Genomic DNA, 16,010 nt, shown 5'->3' on the forward strand with positions numbered 1-16,010 from the left:
GTTATATATATATCAGTCTCATTTACGTTTAGGTGCCGAGAAAGATCCTATCGTTACTTGTTACCACAATTTCCCTTAACTGATTATTATTCAATGATCAAGGATAGGCAGGGCCACCAATAATCTAACGTCTATTGACTTGTGTCAATTTCAGACTAAACAGTTAAACAGGAATGAGAAGATATTTCTCGGGGTTGACAGATTTTATTTCTAAAATTATCAACAAAACAGTTTAATGCAACACACATTTATATTTAAGAAAACTAAATGATATTACATATTCTAGAGTTTTGAATCACAGAATAACATTTCTAATTGATTTCTCAAATGTCATGAATCATGAACTCCAAACTGTTAAACTTATCTGAACTTCGTCGCAGAGAGGCCTCTCTGTCTTCGGGCTCAGATCACAGCACACGGCACATGGTCCGTGTGGTTTGGAACAAAGGCAGTGCGGTTCGGCTTTGTCCAAGAACTTCCACTCAGTCGATGCACCTGGAAGTTGGGGTTTCGCGAAATTAGAGTCTTTTCCAAACAGATTTTCCACTGGTTTGAAGGCTCCAAGGTTGTGCACAAAATCTTCTTTGTAAGCAGGGTTCCACCGTAGTTACTTGAAGACAAAGTCTTTGAGGAAAGCAGGGCCCTGTTCGTTCCAAGGGTCAAGTTTCTTAAGACTCAAATAGCTATTTAAATGACTGAACACTTTCATATACATTCGACTTACTCAATTGTCCAGCTGTAAAACTCCACTGATCAGGTGGGCACAGGCGGGCATGCGCAGTCTGTAAAGTTCTTTATTTAATAAAGTCCTTTAAAAGAATTCTTCGTACGGCTCAATCTCCTTCTCCCAGTTTAACTCTTCTGTTGCCGGCAAAGACTTGGTTGGTTTCTGGTTCCGGTTCGGGCAACAGAGCTACAGGTTGAGCTGTGGCAGCGAGTTACTGGTTCAGGTGAGAGAGAAAGAGAGAGAGAGAGAAAGAGAGAGAGAGAGAGAGACTGTGCACTGTTCCTTATAGTCTGTCAGATCAATAGGTGATTGGTTCTTGAGTTCTTGAGATTGGATTTCGGTTTCAGCCCCCAGTGTCCTAATGGAGGGGGGCTTGATTTATGACTGATGTCAATCCATGCCATCTTTTGGAAATGCCGGTTGGCCCGGGTTCGTAGCACTATGTCGGGATTTCGGCTCTCGTCCACTTCAAAGAGTTTTTATCACCTACAGGCCCCTTTCTCCAGACATCTCATAGCAGGATTCAACCTATTTGGCCTCTTCTCGGTGCCATCCTCCCCAAAACTGTCACTTTGATGCAAACCAGTTCCAAGCTGATGAGCAAAGGAAATCTGATAACTTTGGGGGTGGAGAGGTCTTCTTTAGATCAGTGCTTCAGCTCAGAGCCCAAATGCTCTTATCAAAATACACCCAACATAACGCTACACAGTGGAACTGCAAGGCAATTGATTAAAGGGACATGTGGTGAATTCCTTTTTATCTTTATACTGTTGTTGGATGTCTCCTGTTCCTCTAAGTCTCATTTGGCCTTGGTTTTCCCCCTCTGTGTTGAATAATCGGGCTCTAAATAGCCCCGGCGTTTCTCCTGCAGTTCTTCGTTCTTTCCACTGCTAGCGCTGCCTTTGTGCAGCTTGTTATAGGATATTGTGAACTGAACCTATTTTGCTGTGAATTTATATTTACTGCGAATAGTTTATTGTGGCTGGTCTTGGTCTGTCTGCACTAAATAAATGATTTGTATCAAGGGATTATTTAGTTTGTCTGTGTACTTTTTTACCTAACCACTAAGGGCCACTCCTTGCACTTCACACATTTGCCCTTTAAATTACTCCCTTACTGACATACTTTAACATGCAATGTGCGTGTGATAATAGTTTTAGCAGCCTGTTGCCATTCAGGTGAGACAATACCTAGTAAATCCGTTTTTTTTTTTTTCATGTTGGTGCGCCGCGAAGGTTTTTGGTCTCAGCAAAGTGTGCCGTGGCATTACAACGCTTGGGAACCACTGGCTTGGCTTGTTGGGCATCCAGGTATGCACTGAGATTACGATCGGCACGATGATTGTCGTTCTCAGGAGAATTGTGTTTCTTTGCTGATCATGTTCTCTGTCGCTTTTTACAAAGTTCTTACAAGTGGCACATTGGGGATGAGGAGCAGAGCATGCTGACACGCATACCTGTGGACTTCTGCATGGCATGGGGCCACAGGTCATTCCAAGTATTTCAAGACGCCTGCAAATGTGTGGACACGTTGTGTTGGCCCAACCCTCACAGATTGTGCCAAGTCAAGTAGAGATGCATGTTGTGCTGTTCTAAAGTGACACGTCGTCAACGGCAAAAACATCTCTCAGAGTTCCTGGCTTGACTTGCCTCTGGAAGACAACACTTGCCCAGGCTGGATATTTGCCGAAAGAAGCAAAGAGGACTAGACACCTTGCCTAGACGCAACTGCATATTTCATTGTCACCTGGAAGGCCATCCAGGCTTTTCACCATCATGGCTCTCGGTCAACAAGGCGCCCGAACAGGGACTCGAACCCTGGACCCTCAGATTAAAAGTCTGATGCTCTACCGGCTGAGCTACCCGGGCTTCAGTGAAGTGCTTCACAATGTGTTGGCTTCATGATTGTTCCAGACCGCTTTCTGGCCGGTTTAGAAAACTGGGCTCAGGGTCACATGCATATGAGATGTTTGGGCAATGCGAGTTCTCCACAGCAAATCCGAATTTCCGGTGTTTTCTCCTTGTCCTCATGCAATTCCAATGGCTTGACATTTGGGAGCTCGTCCAAAACCGATGTCAAACCATAATCACGCCTTCCTTCGAGCCGGAATTGAACCAGCGACCTAAGGATGCCCGCTGCCTGAAACCTACAGTCCTCCGCTCTACCAACTGAGCTATCGAAGGGAAGCTTCTCACCGTCTTCCCCTGGCAGTCTCAGTGGCCGTGCAAAGCCAAGAAGCACCGTGGCTTGGCTCAGTGGTTTTCAACCCGTGTGCCGTGAGGACTACCCAATTGTGTCGTGAGATTTTTATCCCCTGAAAAATATTATGTCATTTTGTTTGGTCAACTTCATAAATCTTGTATCAAATCAAACTTATTCAAATGTGTGAAAATATTACATTTATACATCACCTGTAGAAAGCGTTTCATAACTGAATTGTTGTGTTTGCCGGACTGAACGCACACCTACACTGAGTTGCAGTGCTATCAGTTGTATCGTAAGGTACACTTATAAATTTCAATTTAAGAAGTGAATTTATAGTATCACCTTATCACGAATCCTGGAATCTTGTAGAACTCAATTTCTGTAATAATTGGACACAGACACCAATTCCAAAGATATAAATTGTTAAATTTATTCAAAAACAAAGACTAAATGTAGCACTACACTAATTATACAAAAGGGAAAAGCTAATTAAAATTCAACTCTAGATCAACAAATCAAAGACAAATCACTTCCGTGACCAAATCAAAGACCATGGGATCGCATATGATAACACACAAATCGTTAAACAAAAAAGGTTATAAACACATTAACTACAATACCGGTTAGTAAGACGAAGGTGAGTCTCTCGTTAGTATTGTTAGTCAGACATTAAATAACTACGCAGGTTAGTATTTATGTCAGGTAACTTCTCGTTATATATATATCAGTCTCATTTACGTTTAGGTGCCGAGAAAGATCCTATCGTTACTTGTTACCACAATTTCCCTTAACTGATTATTATTCAATGATCAAGGATAGGCAGGGCCACCAATAATCTAACGTCTATTGACTTGTGTCAATTTCAGACTAAACAGTTAAACAGGAATGAGAAGATATTTCTCGGGGTTGACAGATTTTATTTCTAAAATTATCAACAAAACAGTTTAATGCAACACACATTTATATTTAAGAAAACTAAATGATATTACACATTCTAGAGTTTTGAATCACAGAATAACATTTCTAATTGATTTCTCAAATGTCATGAATCATGAACTCCAAACTGTTAAACTTATCTGAACTTCGTCGCAGAGAGGCCTCTCTGTCTTCGGGCTCAGATCACAGCACACGGCACATGGTCCGTGTGGTTTGGAACAAAGGCAGTGCGGTTCGGCTTTGTCCAAGAACTTCCACTCAGTCGAAGCACCTGGAAGTTGGGGTTTCGCGAAATTAGAGTCTTTTCCTAACAGATTTTCCACTGGTTTGAAGGCTCCAAGGTTGTGCACAAAATCTTCTTTGTAAGCAGGGTTCCACCGTAGTTACTTGAAGACAAAGTCTTTGAGGAAAGCAGGGCCCTGTTCGTTCCAAGGGTCAAGTTTCTTAAGACTCAAATAGCTATTTAAATGACTGAACACTTTCATATACATTCGACTTACTCAATTGTCCAGCTGTAAAACTCCACTGATCAGGTGGGCACAGGCGGGCATGCGCAGTCTGTAAAGTTCTTTATTTAATAAAGTCCTTTAAAAGAATTCTTCGTACGGCTCAATCTCCTTCTCCCAGTTTAACTCTTCTGTTGCCGGCAAAGACTTGGTTGGTTTCTGGTTCCGGTTCGGGCAACAGAGCTACAGGTTGAGCTGTGGCAGCGAGTTACTGGTTCAGGTGAGAGAGAAAGAGAGAGAGAGAGATAGAGAGAGAGAGAGAGAGAGAGAGAGACTGTGCACTGTTCCTTATAGTCTGTCAGATCAATAGGTGATTGGTTCTTGAGTTCTTGAGATTGGATTTCGGTTTCAGCCCCCAGTGTCCTAATGGAGGGGGGCTTGATTTATGACTGATGTCAATCCATGCCATCTTTTGGAAATGCCGGTTGGCCCGGGTTCGTAGCTCTATGTCGGGATTTCGGCTCTCGTCCACTTCAAAGAGTTTTTATCACCTACAGGCCCCTTTCTCCAGACATCTCATAGCAGGATTCAACCTATTTGGCCTCTTCTCGGTGCCATCCTCCCCAAAACTGTCACTTTGATGCAAACCAGTTCCAAGCTGATGAGCAAAGGAAATCTGATAACTTTGGGGGTGGAGAGGTCTTCTTTAGATCAGTGCTTCAGCTCAGAGCCCAAATGCTCTTATCAAAATACACCCAACATAACGCTACACAGTGGAACTGCAAGGCAATTGATTAAAGGGACATGTGGTAAATTCCTTTTCATCTTTATACTGTTGTTGGATGTCTCCTGTTCCTCTAAGTCTCATTTGGCCTTGGTTTTCCCCCTCTGTGTTGAATAATCGGGCTCTAAATAGCCCCGGCGTTTCTCCTGCAGTTCTTCGTTCTTTCCACTGCTAGCGCTGCCTTTGTGCAGCTTGTTATAGGATATTGTGAACTGAACCTATTTTGCTGTGAATTTATATTTACTGCGAATAGTTTATTGTGGCTGGTCTTGGTCTGTCTGCACTAAATAAATGATTTGTATCAAGGGATTATTTAGTTTGTCTGTGTACTTTTTTACCTAACCACTAAGGGCCACTCCTTGCACTTCACACATTTGCCCTTTTAATTACTCCCTTACTGACATTCTTTAACATGCAATGTGCGTGTGATAATAGTTTTAGCAGCCTGTTGCCATTCAGGTGAGACAATACCTAGTAAATCCGTTTTTTTTTTTTTCATGTTGGTGCGCCGCGAAGGTTTTTGGTCTCAGCAAAGTGTGCCGTGGCATTACAACGCTTGGGAACCACTGGCTTGGCTTGTTGGGCATCCAGGTATGCACTGAGATTACGATCGGCACGATGATTGTCGTTCTCAGGAGAATTGTGTTTCTTTGCTGATCATGTTCTCTGTCGCTTTTTACAAAGTTCTTACAAGTGGCACATTGGGGATGAGGAGCAGAGCATGCTGACACGCATAGCTGTGGACTTCTGCATGGCATGGGGCCACAGGTCATTCCAAGTACTTCAAGACGCCTGCAAATGTGTGGACACGTTGTGTTGGCCCAACCCTCACAGATTGTGCCAAGTCAAGTAGAGATGCATGTTGTGCTGTTCTAAAGTGACACGTCGTCAACGGCAAAAACATCTCTCAGAGTTCCTGGCTTGACTTGCCTCTGGAAGACAACACTTGCCCAGGCTGGATATTTGCCGAAAGAAGCAAAGAGGACTAGACACCTTGCCTAGACGCAACTGCATATTTCATTGTCACCTGGAAGGCCATCCAGGCTTTTCACCACCATGGCCCTCGGTCAACAAGGCGCCCGAACAGGGACTCGAACCCTGGACCCTCAGATTAAAAGTCTGATGCTCTAACACACAAATCGTTAAACAAAAAAGGTTATAAACACATTAACTACAATACCGGTTAGTAAGACGAAGGTGAGTCTCTCGTTAGTATTGTTAGTCAGACATTAAATAACTACGCAGGTTAGTATTTATGTCAGGTAACTTCTCGTTATATATATATCAGTCTCATTTACGTTTAGGTGCCGAGAAAGATCCTATCGTTACTTGTTACCACAATTTCCCTTAACTGATTATTATTCAATGATCAAGGATAGGCAGGGCCATCAATAATCTAACGTCTATTGACTTGTGTCAATTTCAGACTAAACAGTTAAACAGGAATGAGAAGATATTTCTCAGGGTTGACAGATTTTATTTCTAAAATTATCAACAAAACAGTTTAATGCAACACACATTTATATTTAAGAAAACTAAATGATATTACACATTCTAGAGTTTTGAATCACAGAATAACATTTCGAATTGATTTCTCAAATGTCATGAATCATGAACTCCAAACTGTTAAACTTATCTGAACTTCGTCGCAGAGAGGCCTCTCTGTCTTCGGGCTCAGATCACAGCACACGGCACATGGTCCGTGTGGTTTGGAACAAAGGCAGTGCGGTTCGGCTTTGTCCAAGAACTTCCACTCAGTCGATGCACCTGGAAATTGGGGTTTCGCGAAATTAGAGTCTTTTCCAAACAGATTTTCCACTGGTTTGAAGGCTCCAAGGTTGTGCACAAAATCTTCTTTGTAAGCAGGGTTCCACCGTAGTTACTTGAAGACAAAGTCTTTGAGGAAAGCAGGGCCCTGTTCGTTCCAAGGGTCAAGTTTCTTAAGACTCAAATAGCTATTTAAATGACTGAACACTTTCATATACATTCGACTTACTCAATTGTCCAGCTGTAAAACTCCACTGATCAGGTGGGCACAGGCGGGCATGCGCAGTCTGTAAAGTTCTTTATTTAATAAAGTCCTTTAAAAGAATTCTTCGTACGGCTCAATCTCCTTCTCCCAGTTTAACTCTTCTGTTGCCGGCAAAGACTTGGTTGGTTTCTGGTTCCGGTTCGGGCAACAGAGCTACAGGTTGAGCTGTGGCAGCGAGTTACTGGTTCAGGTGAGAGAGAAAGAGAGAGAGAGAGAAAGAGAGAGAGAGAGAGAGAGAGAGAGACTGTGCACTGTTCCTTATAGTCTGTCAGATCAATAGGTGATTGGTTCTTGAGTTCTTGAGATTGGATTTCGGTTTCAGCCCCCAGTGTCCTAATGGAGGGGGGCTTGATTTATGACTGATGTCAATCCATGCCATCTTTTGGAAATGCCGGTTGGCCCGGGTTCGTAGCACTATGTCGGGATTTCGGCTCTCGTCCACTTCAAAGAGTTTTTATCACCTACAGGCCCCTTTCTCCAGACATCTCATAGCAGGATTCAACCTATTTGGCCTCTTCTCGGTGCCATCCTCCCCAAAACTGTCACTTTGATGCAAACCAGTTCCAAGCTGATGAGCAAAGGAAATCTGATAACTTTGGGGGTGGAGAGGTCTTCTTTAGATCAGTGCTTCAGCTCAGAGCCCAAATGCTCTTATCAAAATACACCCAACATAACGCTACACAGTGGAACTGCAAGGCAATTGATTAAAGGGACATGTGGTGAATTCCTTTTTATCTTTATACTGTTGTTGGATGTCTCCTGTTCCTCTAAGTCTCATTTGGCCTTGGTTTTCCCCCTCTGTGTTGAATAATCGGGCTCTAAATAGCACCGGCGTTTCTCCTGCAGTTCTTCGTTCTTTCCACTGCTAGCGCTGCCTTTGTGAAGGCAGATGGTGCTTGTGAGAAGTCAACAGCATGTCCACCGAAAAGGGTGTCTGACTCCTGGTTTTGGATCCGGAAGGGTTGATAACAGACCGAAACGGTTACAATATGATACTGCTTAGATTAACTGTGGATATGTATAGTGATCGTGCTCGGCTCAGGTGTGCGTTCAGTCTGCACACAAAACATTTCGGTCGCGAAACGTCTAATCAAATCGAATAAAATGGCGGGGATAGCATGTTTGATCCGTGTGCTATTGTTTTTCAACAATTGTAATGCCCTTTGTAACGTTTAACTACTTCGTTAAATACAGCTTGTTATAGGATATTGTGAACTGAACCTATTTTGCTGTGAATTTATATTTACTGCGAATAGTTTATTGTGGCTGGTCTTGGTCTGTCTGCACTAAATAAATGATTTGTATCAAGGGATTATTTAGTTTGTCTGTGTACTTTTTTACCTAACCACTAAGGGCCACTCCTTGCACTTCACACATTTGCCCTTTAAATTACTCCCTTACTGACATACTTTAACATGCAATGTGCGTGTGATAATAGTTTTAGCAGCCTGTTGCCATTCAGGTGAGACAATACCTAGTAAATCCGTTTTTTTTTTTTTCATGTTGGTGCGCCGCGAAGGTTTTTGGTCTCAGCAAAGTGTGCCGTGGCATTACAACGCTTGGGAACCACTGGCTTGGCTTGTTGGGCATCCAGGTATGCACTGAGATTACGATCGGCACGATGATTGTCGTTCTCAGGAGAATTGTGTTTCTTTGCTGATCATGTTCTCTGTCGCTTTTTACAAAGTTCTTACAAGTGGCACATTGGGGATGAGGAGCAGAGCATGCTGACACGCATAGCTGTGGACTTCTGCATGGCATGGGGCCACAGGTCATTCCAAGTATTTCAAGACGCCTGCAAATGTGTGGACACGTTGTGTTGGCCCAACCCTCACAGATTGTGCCAAGTCAAGTAGAGATGCATGTTGTGCTGTTCTAAAGTGACACGTCGTCAACGGCAAAAACATCTCTCAGAGTTCCTGGCTTGACTTGCCTCTGGAAGACAACACTTGCCCAGGCTGGATATTTGCCGAAAGAAGCAAAGAGGACTAGACACCTTGCCTAGACGCAACTGCATATTTCATTGTCACCTGGAAGGCCATCCAGGCTTTTCACCATCATGGCCCTCGGTCAACAAGGCGCCCGAACAGGGACTCGAACCCTGGACCCTCAGATTAAAAGTCTGATGCTCTACCGGCTGAGCTACCCGGGCTTCAGTGAAGTGCTTCACAATGTGTTGGCTTCATGATTGTTCCAGACCGCTTTCTGGCCGGTTTAGAAAACTGGGCTCAGGGTGAAAAGGGTCACATGCATATGAGATGTTTGGGCAATGCGAGTTCTCCACAGCAAATCCGAATTTCCGGTGTTTTCTCCTTGTCCTCATGCAATTCCAATGGCTTGACATTTGGGAGCTCGTCCAAAACCGATGTCAAACCATAATCACGCCTTCCTTCGAGCCGGAATTGAACCAGCGACCTAAGGATGCCCGCTGCCTGAAACCTACAGTCCTCCGCTCTACCAACTGAGCTATCGAAGGGAAGCTTCTCACCGTCTTCCCCTGGCAGTCTCAGTGGCCGTGCAAAGCCAAGAAGCACCGTGGCTTGGCTCAGTGGTTTTCAACCCGTGTGCCGTGAGGACTACCCAATTGTGTCGTGAGATTTTTATCCCCTGAAAAATATTATGTCATTTTGTTTGGTCAACTTCATAAATCTTGTATCAAATCAAACTTATTCAAATGTGTGAAAATATTACATTTATACATCACCTGTAGAAAGCGTTTCATAACTGAAATGTTGTGTTTGCCGGACTGAACGCACACCTACACTGAGTTGCAGTGCTATCAGTTGTATCGTAAGGTACACTTATAAATTTCAATTTAAGAAGTGAATTTATAGTATCACCTTATCACGAATCCTGGAATTTGTAGAACTCAATTTCTGTAATAATTGGACACAGACACCAATTCCAAAGATATAAATTGTTAAATTTATTCAAAAACAAAGACTAAATGTAGCACTACACTAATTATACAAAAGGGAAAAGCTAATCAAAATTCAACTCTAGATCAACAAATCAAAGACAAATCACTTCCGTGACCAAATCAAAGACCATGGGATCGCATATGATAACACACAAATCGTTAAACAAAAAAGGTTATAAACACATTAACTACAATACCGGTTAGTAAGACGAAGGTGAGTCTCTCGTTAGTATTGTTAGTCAGACATTAAATAACTACGCAGGTTAGTATTTATGTCAGGTAACTTCTCGTTATATATATATCAGTCTCATTTACGTTTAGGTGCCGAGAAAGATCCTATCATTACTTGTTACCACAATTTCCCTTAACTGATTATTATTCAATGATCAAGGATAGGCAGGGCCACCAATAATCTAACGTCTATTGACTTGTGTCAATTTCAGACTAAACAGTTAAACAGGAATGAGAAGATATTTCTCGGCGTTGACAGATTTTATTTCTAAAATTATCAACAAAACAGTTGAATGCAACACACATTTATATTTAAGAAAACTAAATGATATTACACATTCTAGAGTTATGAATCACAGATTAACATTTCTAATTGATTTCTTAAATGTCATGAATCACAAACTCCAAACTGTTAAACTTATCTGAACTTCGTCGCAGAGAGGCCTCTCTGGCTTCGGGCTCAGATAACAGCACACGGCACGAGGTCCGTGTGGTTGGAACAAAGGCAGTCCGGTTCAGCTTTGTCCAAGAACTTCCACTCAGTCGATGCACCTGGAAGTTGGGGTTTCGCGAATGTAGAGTCTTTTCCAAACAGATTTTCCATTGGTTTGAAGGCTCCAAGGTTGTGCACAAAATCTTCTTTGTAAGCAGGGTTCCACCGTAGTTACTTGAAGACAAAGTCTTTGAGGAAAGCAGGGCCCTGTTTGTTCCAAGGGTCAAGTTTCTTAAGACTCAAATAGCTATTTAAATGACTGGCACTTTCGTATTCAGTCGACTTAGTCAATTGTCCAGCTGTAAAACTCCACTGATCAGGTGGGTCTGTAAAGTTCTTTATTTAATAAAGTCCTTTAAAAGAATTCTTCGTACGGCTCAATCTCCTTCTCCCAGTTTAATTCTTCTGTTGCCGGCAAAGACTTTGTTGGTTTCTGGTTCCGGTTCTGGCAACAGAGCTACAGGTTGCGAGTTTCTGGTTCAGGTGAGAGAGAGAGTAAGAGAGAGAGACCGTGCGCTGTTCTTTATAGTCTGTCAGATCAATAGGTGATTGGTTCTTGATTTTTTTAGATTGGATTTCGGTTTCAGCCCCCAGTGTCCTATTGGAGGGGGGCTTGATTTATGACTGATGTCAATCCATGCCATCTTTTGGAAATGCCGGTTGGCCCGGGTTCGTAGCTCTATGTCGGGATTTCGGCTCTCGTCCACTTCAAAGAGTTTTTATTACCTACAGGCCCCTTTCTCCTATCTCATAGCAGGATTCCAAACTATTTGGCCTATTCTCGGTGCCATCCTCCCCAAAACTGTCACTTTGATGTAAACCAGTTCCAAGCTGATGAGTTAAGGAAATCTGATAACTTTTGGTGGGGGGAGAGGTCTTCTTTAGATCAGTGCTTCAGCTCAGAGCTAAAATGCTCTTATCAAAATACACCCAACATAACACTACAATAATATATGGTTTGCTAAGTTGTAAATAATGGCTAAAATGCATTTACTGTGCATTCGGTTAATCATTAATTACTAGGTTTATGTTTATTTATTGCATGAATGTGGATCCTTCAAATGTTTAATAAATAATGACTAATATGTAAAGTTAAAAATTAATTACGAGTGTGTTTGTGCTTAACTAATGCATACTTCTGGCCCCTTAAAATAAAGTGTTATCAGATCTCCTTTGAGATATGACTCCCTCCCCTTCAGGTTCTGCAACGTTGAATAAATAAACTTAGATAGCCGCGACTGTTTCCCAAAAATGTATTGTTTCAAATATGCCGTTTAACAGCATTTGTTAGGGGTGTAACGTTACGGTACACAAAACTGACAGTTCGGTACGTACCTCGGTTTTGAAGTCTCGGTTCGTTATGGGTTCGGTACAGCGGGGGGGGGAACTAAACATTAATTCCTTTGTGCATGTTTCTAAGCTATGCAAAAGAGATTTCACTTGTTTCTCAGTCTGTCTGGTGATGCATAGCCCACATAGGGCACGTGCAACACATAACACAACATTTAGAAAGCGGGTGACACTTATTTTGTTACATATAAGAGCGACACTACTCCAGACACTCCCTTGCTCGTGATCTAAAGTTAGACAGAGATGCTGTGCTTGGCTGGGGTCACCTATCAGACAGGCCTCACACTTATCAACTAATTCACGGCCAATACAATGTTGTAACACTAGCGCAATAATGCCCTTTATGGTGTGTGTCATCACTAGTGTTACATGATCATCATAGTTTTTACAATTATATCTCGGAACTTCCCTGTCTGAATCAAAACTCTTGTGGGTTCTAGCAAGGCAAGAACAGAAGCATGCAATGTTCAATCTTGTTCGGGGTCTTAAAGAGTTGACAGAGGAATCAATATCACTGGTGTCTGGTACTCCACTATTCTAATGAAGAGAAAAGAAAATAACACTTAAAACTGTAATGTGTGTCGGTCAGTAAAGAAGTACACAACTAAACACAGTTGTAGGACCTCTATATTTACCTCTCTTTCCATTGATGGTCCAACTCCATCATCAGTGTCTGAGGTTTTATCCTCCCTGCCATGTTCATGGTCCTTGTCATCATCTTCAGACTCATCACCAGTGTTGACACCTTCGTCTTCATCAGACATTGGGAGAGCATCCCTGGGGCTCAGAGGAGGAGCGCTGACACTATTCTTTTGATAAACATACAAAGAAGAAAACATGCATTTAAATTCACTTTGCATTGAAATTCATATATACACACATACGGCCTAACAGCATGTAAACACCGGCATACGTTTAAAATTAATAATAATATTCTAAACACGTTTTTAAAGTAAAATAAAGTGTTACCTCTTTTGGGTCCCTGTCTTCCGACCATCTTAATTTTGTGTTAGGTGCCCCCGCATCTTCATCAGCAGCGTGGTCGCTAGGGGGTGTCTTCTTAGCTGGTGTAGCCATAGTGCGCTATGGGGGTTTCCACCAGTTACCGCAGACCTGTTCTGTCCCGAACGGGTGACATGTTTTCTGTGTTTACCAGCATGCTCTTTATACTGTAAATGGTGGCCGGCGGCTCTACAGAGGAGGCGGGGTGTGGGCGGGGTTGGGGGCGTGTGTGGGGACACGTGGGTAAATGGGGGGCAGTGGCTATACAGAGGAGGAGGAGTGTGGACGGAGTTGGGTGCGTGTATGGGTGCCACGTGGGTACAGTCATTTGTACCCATTAGGCTCGTGTCCATAACAAATATGTGATAACAATTTATCTCTCCAAATGGTCACCTCACCCAGTGTGTACACGTTGTTTTGAACGTGAGACCATGACCATAGCATGCATAGATACAGATGTCTGTTGGAGATCAACTTTATCGGAGTGAAATAGACACCCCAACATTCCGCCCCAACTGAATTCTGTAATGAGAACAACATTTTTGGCGGTTTCCTGGTATGTTATGTGGAATACAATTTTGTGTGATTCTTAGAAAAATTATGAAATACCATTTTGCCCCCCCATAAATAAGCCGCTCCAAGCAGTTAATTTTACACATCCAATATAATATATGAAGGGACACACTCTTCATAATGGCATCTGACTGGGGTCCATTTGATGATGATGGGGTCCGTTTAATGGCCAGTTTTATTCAGATTCCATGGTATGCCATAGAACAAGTTGTTATATATTATAAATTAATTACATCTTCTAAAACATTATATTGTGTACATTTATGGGACCAATGTTTGTTTTTTGAATTGACAGTTGTTTAACCCACATAACTAAGCACTCCCCCACCCACCCCAAGTCACAGAGCAAACTTTGAATGGAGGTGTGTAACATTCACCGTTTTTACCAATGTTATTAATAATAATAATAATAATAATATTATTATATTTTGTATTTGTTCGAAATGTAGTGAAAAGTCACTGTATAAAGTGTAATTGACATGTTTGTTTTATTATAGCTAAAAATGCGGCACAGCCTGCATTGCCCTGCTTGAGAGGCGTGTCAAGTGGAAAACAGCTGAAGAGATCCGATCGTGCTGATAAAGGGAGGTCCGTTCTACAGCGGGGGAGACAGCCACCAGTCACACAAAGGGGAAACACAGCGCCCAGAAAAGCCCTGAGTAAGACAAACCGGGTGGCACACGACACCACCGATGTGGGGGTGCAATGTGTGAAAGTGAACCGACCGAGCTCCGCTACTGTAAAAAGAGGTAAACGGGGTAAAAGCACGGTTAAAGCCACCACTAGTGGGGATACTGAGATGAAATGTGATCAATCACCCTGTGTTGACATACAGACCCCTGGTGATTGTAGGGCCCTGGTGTTTAGCAAGCAAGCAAGTCAGCTTGTGGAGGCGTTAAACACCGCTCAGTGCAAAATACATGTTTTGACAAATTTGTTAAAACAAATAGGGAATTGCCCCGTTTCTGATGAGAGTTTGATGAATCTGTAATTAACACTGTGAATCAATCAGTCTCTGCACGATCGAGAAGGGTTGTTACAAAAAACAACCAATTCTGAAAACAACAATTGACAAACAATGAAAAAGGAGAAGCACAAAAACTGTCAGTCTGCTTGTGTAATTAGGGGGGTAATGAGAAATAAAATTAATGCTGCGAAAAGAATGCTGCGTAGGCTTAAATTTAGAACAAATGTGTCACAATTAGCACGGTCACAGACACTGTTGCACACTCTCCAGACGGGAGGCCATCCGGTAAACTTGGAAATTCAGGAATATATAGATCAGGATGTATCTAAGGAACTAGCATCGGTAGCTAATAACAATGATAATCAGATTGGGGGTGGTGATGCTGCAATGTTAGAGATGAATAATGAAAATGATGAACAAATGGCTGAGGGTGGCGTTGGCGGGGACCCTCCTCGGGGGTTTTTGGAGATTATTCGTCGCTATGACCGAGAAATTAATAGGTTTCGGGATATGGAGTTTTATGAAGAATTCAGGTTTGTGAACCTGGATCTGGTACAATCTTATATGAATGCTGTCCGTATTGTGCATGGAGCTGTGCAAGGATTGCTAAATGAAATATCACACAATGTGGGTCCTAATGATTTTGTACAGCTGAGACCGAGCTCGGGGTCATTAAATAATCCTTTCTAATCGAGGAGGCGAAATGTGGGGGAGCTGGACGCTGCAGATTTCTTAGAGAGCATAGCTAATTTACTACAAAGTCACACCGAAATTCTAACACATGGGAGTTTGCGAATAACGGTCACTGTGATTAGAAATATGCAAGGTGGTGGTGGTGCGCGGAGGCGCTTAAAAGGTATTTTATTTAGTAAAATAATAGACATAAACCAAGGTAACAATTTATGTTTTGCTGCCAGTGTGTACCGCCTGTGGAAGGGTAAAGAATGCACAGATTCCGAAATGTTAGATGGTGCCAAACGAATGCATAGCCAGCTAGGGTTTTCAATTCAGAAAAAAAAATGTTTATCAGATATTCTGGCATTTGAAAGACTATTGGGGGTCATTATCAAAGTATTGTACCATGAAAACGGATGGGAATATTTTACTACGGGGCCTACACCTATAAATTCTAAGTATCCGTTGCTCTTATCCTGTATCAAGTGTTGCTCATTGCTTCGCTGTCCTCGTCCTGTACCCTCAGTGTTTTCAGAGCCCGTTCTTGATCTTGTAGAAATATATTGCAGAAGAGCAGAACTACAATCACACTTTTTCAATGCTATTGCTGTTTTCTACCTCCCTGGTGAGGTACCAATGCGGGAAGTTTGAGAGAGTATTTCTAAAATG

General features: G+C 42.4%; 4 non-coding genes across 4 annotated transcripts; all 4 read right to left on the reverse strand.

Moving 5' to 3' along the window:
- Window positions 1-2,522: 2,522 nt before the first annotated feature.
- Window positions 2,523-2,595, reverse strand: trnak-uuu (transfer RNA lysine (anticodon UUU)). The gene has a single exon. It is a non-coding gene; the product is annotated as a tRNA-Lys (tRNA).
- Window positions 2,596-2,821: 226 nt separating this feature from the next.
- trnay-gua (transfer RNA tyrosine (anticodon GUA)) lies at window positions 2,822-2,910 on the reverse strand. Its single transcript is given in 2 exon segments — window positions 2,822-2,857; window positions 2,874-2,910. It is a non-coding gene; the product is annotated as a tRNA-Tyr (tRNA).
- A 6,299-nt stretch (window positions 2,911-9,209) lies between these two features.
- On the reverse strand, window positions 9,210-9,282 carry trnak-uuu (transfer RNA lysine (anticodon UUU)). The gene has a single exon. It is a non-coding gene; the product is annotated as a tRNA-Lys (tRNA).
- Window positions 9,283-9,517: 235 nt separating this feature from the next.
- Window positions 9,518-9,606, reverse strand: trnay-gua (transfer RNA tyrosine (anticodon GUA)). Its single transcript is given in 2 exon segments — window positions 9,518-9,553; window positions 9,570-9,606. It is a non-coding gene; the product is annotated as a tRNA-Tyr (tRNA).
- Between the last annotated feature and the right edge of the window lie 6,404 nt (window positions 9,607-16,010).

This window comes from Amia ocellicauda, unplaced genomic scaffold (assembly GCF_036373705.1).
Source record: "Amia ocellicauda isolate fAmiCal2 unplaced genomic scaffold, fAmiCal2.hap1 HAP1_SCAFFOLD_162, whole genome shotgun sequence".
Taxonomy (NCBI): Eukaryota; Metazoa; Chordata; class Actinopteri; order Amiiformes; family Amiidae; genus Amia; species Amia ocellicauda.